General features: G+C 28.8%; 1 long non-coding RNA gene across 1 annotated transcript; it reads right to left on the bottom strand.

Moving 5' to 3' along the window:
• Positions 1-2,086: 2,086 nt before the first annotated feature.
• Positions 2,087-3,647, bottom strand: LOC149496242 (uncharacterized). The gene is made up of 2 exons (XR_016320973.1): positions 3,329-3,647; positions 2,087-2,737 (listed from the first exon to the last, which is right to left on the bottom strand). It is a non-coding gene; the product is annotated as an uncharacterized LOC149496242 (long non-coding RNA).
• Positions 3,648-6,038: the final 2,391 nt, after the last annotated feature.

Genomic DNA, 6,038 nt, shown 5'->3' with positions numbered 1-6,038 from the left:
ATGCCTAGTTTTAAAGTTGAAATGCTTAGCAAACTCATAAAAAATTAATAAGAAGAATATCAAAAGTTATTGCATTTGAAACTCTCTCATAAAAACTATAAATTAGACAAAAAATTTTTAGTGAGAAGCATATTATTTCTTCGAAAACCTATAATTTTTTCCTCAAATTAGTTAGTTAAATACAAATACTCAAGTATTAGGGAGTCTCTTTCTTAAAAGGAATTGTCACGTCAACACTCAACAAAAATCAATGATTCTCCTTTATATATATATATATATATAATGATTCCCACGCTTCGAAGCCGTGTAATTCTTATATTTTTCATTTTATGTATAAGATATGTGTGTTTAAGGAAATTATAAAAAATTATGTTTTAGAAAAAATGACTTGAATTATTATCAAAAAAAAAAAAAAGTGGATTTGTAGACTGTTTAAAATAATTTAGATACTTGAATTCTGGTTTTTGTAGAGATTTAATTTAATTGAGAGTATGCAACTAAAAAATATTAAAACATAATAGTGAGTTCATCATTGCACAAAACTTATTTAAATCCTCTTCAATCACACATACTTCAATCTCTGAAAACATAAACAAAACAAAATGAAATTAAATTAAATAAATACAAGATGAAAGAGAATTGGTAAAACACAAAAGTAAGCGAACAACACAAAGAACATAATGAAACGTCACTATATTCTTCTTTTTAATTGGCAATAAACTGAAAAAGCTGAAGTAAAAAATCAAGTTGAGTTCAACCAAATTAAAAAGAAATTTAAAATTTTATAAAAAAAAATATAGGATAGTCAATAAAAAGAGAGTCATAGACTTTCTAATTATATATAATATATAAGTATCTGAAATTTTAATCTCTTAAAGAAATATATAATATTTAAAAGCTAAAACCACTAATTCTATATCGACCTAATTCTTCACATTTTAAATCAAAAAAAAAAAAAAAATACATAAGTAGCCTGTCATGATAAATTCGGCTTACTTTTGATCATGTAACTGCAGTCAATACAAACCATAAAGTGAATTTAAAGATTCCAAATATTATGGAATTTGAAAACATTTAACTTTTTATGAGAAGGAAAACAAAACTTGTATCCATATTATTTACTCAAAACCTAAAAATCATGACCTAACAAATCAAAAAAAAAAAAAATGAAATTACTCATAATCTTATCTTGAATGTTAATCGGCTGAGAGATGAAAACTTTTTCATCTCATTGGAAGAACTCTCTTCTAGATTTCTTTAGGCTATGGTAAATTGGCAATCTAAAAGAAGAATTACAATAAACTCATTCCATAGCGAAAAGGGATGAAAAATTCCGAAAGATTGAGTTAAGAAGATGAATGATGGATAATAATATAAATTTATGCTTTATTTTAAATTATAATGATGATTATTAAATTAAAAAATTAAATTTGAAATGTATAAGAAATATAGAAATGTGAAGTTGTAATCAAGATTATTAAATTTGAAAAATTAAATTTATAATGTTTAACAAATATGGGAAGTTGAACAAAAAGTTATTAAAAGGAAACAATTAAATTTCAGAAGTTTAATAAAGGTAAAATTTTTTTAGGTAAAAATATTAAAAGGAAATAATTAAATTTCAAAGGTTTAATAAAGGCAAAATTTTCTCAAGAAACTAAAAAGGAAATGATGAAATTTTAGAGAATTTTCACCATGTCAGTAATCAAGAAAACTCCATGATATATATGATGATTTTTTTTATAGATATTTGCTTATTTTGCTAATAATTTGGATATTGAATTCCCTAACATTCAATATAGACAAATGCATAATCATGTGCACATCTCTCTAGTGCTTTAGATTTAACAAATTTTTCTGGCACATACTTATAAAAAAAAAAAAGATGATTTCCGTTTCAAAAATCAAACTCTGATCATATTTACAAGATGAAGATAATGGCATGTTCATCATAGCCTAGGAAGTAAACATATAATGAAGAAGAAAAAGAATTTAGTTGTAACATATTGCTCTTTTTCTTTTTCTTTTCGTTTTTTTTTCAAAATTTTTCTTGTTCGGGATTAAATTTGAAGCCAAGAAAAAGAAATAAAAATAAAAATTCTAAACACAAAAAAGGTGTATACTTATGTTACAAATCTGATTAAGAGGGCAAAACCATATGTAGCAAACAACAAACTAAGGCCATCCACATGATCCAACTTGCACTTTAATCGATTGTTATTTCCTTCATGAATTATGTCCATAACATTTCATACATGTACATTTGAGTTCAATGTTTCTGTCTGTCCCTCGTCCGATGTTAATGATTGCTCACAAGCAGCCGAAGCAGCATCTTCTCCGGCAGCTAATGAATCAACTATGGGTTTAATTACCAAAATGCCCTCCCCTACGGCAGCAATAACCACTGTGCTTAGAAACACAAGAAATGAAAAGGCAGCATAGGGTAATTGGTCTGGCTCCCACAAGGTTGACAAGCTAAGAAAGATAATTTTTAACGGTAGCATTGAAAGAACAGAAAAAGCTAGAATATAAATTCGAATCCTTAACCCTTTATTAATGACAATAGTTACCACCTTGAAGCATGATAATGAAAATCCTGCTACATACCAAATCCCAAAAGCTCCAAATATAATAGAACTCATTAAAGGATATGTACATAATACCATATCGTCACCAAGATCATTTTTTGAAACCATTGAACTTCTATGAAATATCTCCGGCAACGACAATTGTATTCCTGAAAAAAAGATAAGCAGAACTTGCATGAAAAGAACAGGAAAACAATTAGCCAAGATAAAAACAACAGCCCAAGAACAACGTGGGGTTTTTTTTTCTATTGATACATTAACCAGAAATAATTGTGTTACAAGGAAACCGGGCTCAAAGAATCCTAATGAAACGACCACATGGATTTTGCAAAAGTTGGCTTGTTCAGTTAAGGATAAAGAAGGCAAGAAAGGGAAAAGATATCTTCGACGAAAGAAGGATAAGCGAAGGAGTTCGGAGGAAGCCCAAAAGGTGATAAATGTGACAAGAAGGAAGCGAACAATCCAAAGAGAGTTAAATCTTCGTAAATGTTGTGCATTGCGCGATTGAAGGCGGAGATGAAAGACGAAAGCATGTGAAATAAGAGATAGAAGGAGGAGAACGCTTATGCAACAAAGGGTGGCTGAGTCGAAGATGGAGTCATGAGTTGGCGAGGAAGAAACGTCAATCATAGCATGTAATATTCCTACAATATATGATGTTGATGGTGACAATGATAATGATAACGATAGTGATAATGATAATGATAATGATAATAATAGAAGATATTAAAAACAATTACATGCAATGAATATGGTGGTAGCAATGGTGGAAATAATGATGGCGGTAACTTGAGAGAGAGAATTGAAAAATGCATGAAAAGTTGCGAAGAAAAAACATGGGCGGTCGGAGGGATGGGGGAGAGAAGAGATAGATAATTTTCTCTCCCCAATTCCCAACCGGCGGGGAAACTAGGCTGGTGTATAGTTACAATATGTTTTTGGATTAGAGAGAGAGAGAGAGAGAGAGGAGAGAGTGATTGGAGAGAGAGGAGGAAAGGATGTGAGAGAGAAAAAGAGGAAAATGGGGTTTGTGGTGTTTTTGATGAGATGGCCGCTTTATTTTCGGTGTTGCATTGTTAAGTTAGGGTGATTTTAGGAAAAGGTATGCCCAAACTAGAGTTTGTAGGTTCCATGTTCAGGTTTTGTTTTCGGAATTCCTATGAATAGAATGCAATTGTGAATTCCTCTTATTAAAATCCTTTGAAAGTCAATAGTGTTGTCTAAATTGACTTTTCATTAGAAATAAAACATGAAACAAAAAAAAGACATGAAATCCAATTGTTAAAACTAATAAAAATATGTTAAATTTGCAAGTTGGATATTTTTACATAAATATTTGTGAACTTTAATTTATCTATTAAATCACAAATTTAAATGGATTACAGACTATATGCAAATGGAAGGAAACCATACATTTCTAATATACATGATTAACATTACATACTTGTCATTATAGAATATCTATCAATTCATTTTGAAGATTAAAATATAAAATTAACATGCAAAATTGTATGATAATAATAATAGGTAATATAGAAACGTGAAATCTACCATGACAATTGGAACAAAATGGAAAAGAATTCAGGAAAGAATAGACCCTAAGAGTGTATAAAACAGGAGAAAACATTGGATTGAAATTGTAACTTTAAAGCTCTTATGATAACAAGAAATTTTTTGTTGATCCAAAATGCAAAACTTTGGCTATCTTATTCTATTTCTGTCATCTACATTTGTACAGCTTTCTTTTGCTGAGTCATTTGTTGTTCAATTGAAACTTTAGTAATTATTTTCATTTTTTTTAATTAAAAGCCTTAAAAATTCTTTTGTATTTTTGAAGGTAAATAAAGCATTTAACGGTGCCTAAAAGAAGCAAAATTTCACATACCTTAAGAATACCAAACATTAGGTCTCCTTTAAGTTAATAAGGTAAAGAATTCAATTTGGTATTATAAAAATATCCTCGCAATGACATTAACAAACTACGGTCTGAAAATATTATTGCCTTAAAATATAAATTATAAATTATAAATTATATTGTTTAATTTTCATATACAAAATCATTATGAAAAATTTAAAATGCACATTGCAATAAAAATGAAATATAATTTTCATTCAATATTATTGCTCTTCAAATTATAGTAGCCTATAAATTTATCTCAATAATTGATTGTTATATGTTTAAATTATTATTTCCTAAAGTTTCTATAAAGAAATAAACATAACTCGTCTATTTGTATTGCTATTTTATCAGCACTTAAGTGTGCAAAATCTAATGAAGAGTTGATGCTTATTCTTTTAATAATAAACTGAAAGCAAATTTTATTCTTATAAGACTAGATTGATTGAGCTTAAATACATAGGAATTACTATATGCCAATTGCTTTATCATAAGGTTGGTTAAATACAGTGCAGATATAAAAAGAAATTCTAAGGTTAATACATAATAAAATATAATAAAAGGGTCAAGGAGGTCAATTTAGAAGAATTTCAAAAAAAAAAAAAAAAAAAAAAAAAAACGGACATGTAACACCCGCCGCCCGATCCCGAAAGACCCGACGGTGGATGCCACATTCGGTGCCAGAGGCACCGTCCTAACCTACATATAAGTCAAACAATCATATTATGAATTAGAAGTGACTTAGTATTCACAAGTTTAGCAAGTGATAGTATTCTATTTTGAAAATGATTTGGGAGAATCCTACAGAAAAACTGCAAGAGTTTCCCCTAAAAATAGAAGTTGCCAAACATATGAATACAAAGCACTCCCAAATTCAAACTCCAAACCCCATCAAACTCCAATAACAACACAATAGCACTTCTATAATTTCATAACTCCATAGTTTCTCAATAACATTATAATATTCATCACTTCAATACATTCATTTAAATATATCAACTTCTAATGTTCTAACCATTAAATAAGTCCAAGTTTATCTCCCAATATATATACACCAAAATAATTTACAATAACATGCTTAAGTTATAAATGAAATAATACAGTCTCCAGAAATGTAATACTTATACATGCCATAATTTTTAGTTACATAAAATACTAATCAACTACCAAAAGATCTCTTCAACTCTGATGCTACTCTTCAGGTCTTTAAGCAGCAAGCACAATCTCCAACCTGCGCGTGATAAAATCAACGCGCTGAGTATAAAACTCAGCGGTGCTCATAAAACACAACAAACCAATGTTGTGATGACAACATACTTAAAAACAATCATTTATATACATAAAATCATTAAATTTGAACATGCAGTACATATGCACACCAACACATCATGCTTTAGAAATTCATTTGATATCATAAATAAGTTGTGGTAAATTAAGAGTTATTAACATAATATGATCTCATTTATTTCACTTCCTTAAAAATATTGTATAAGGGCTCACATACACTTAGGAGAAAAAGAAGCAGATAAGTTTTCATAGCTTATTCATAATGG

Source organism: Jatropha curcas, chromosome 5, assembly GCF_041381405.1.
Source record: "Jatropha curcas cultivar XTBG-Jc1 chromosome 5, XTBG_Jcur_1.0, whole genome shotgun sequence".
NCBI lineage: Eukaryota > Viridiplantae > Streptophyta > Magnoliopsida > Malpighiales > Euphorbiaceae > Jatropha > Jatropha curcas.
Note: the sequence above shows the minus strand (reverse complement) of the source record. Positions and strands in the feature narration are given on the sequence as shown.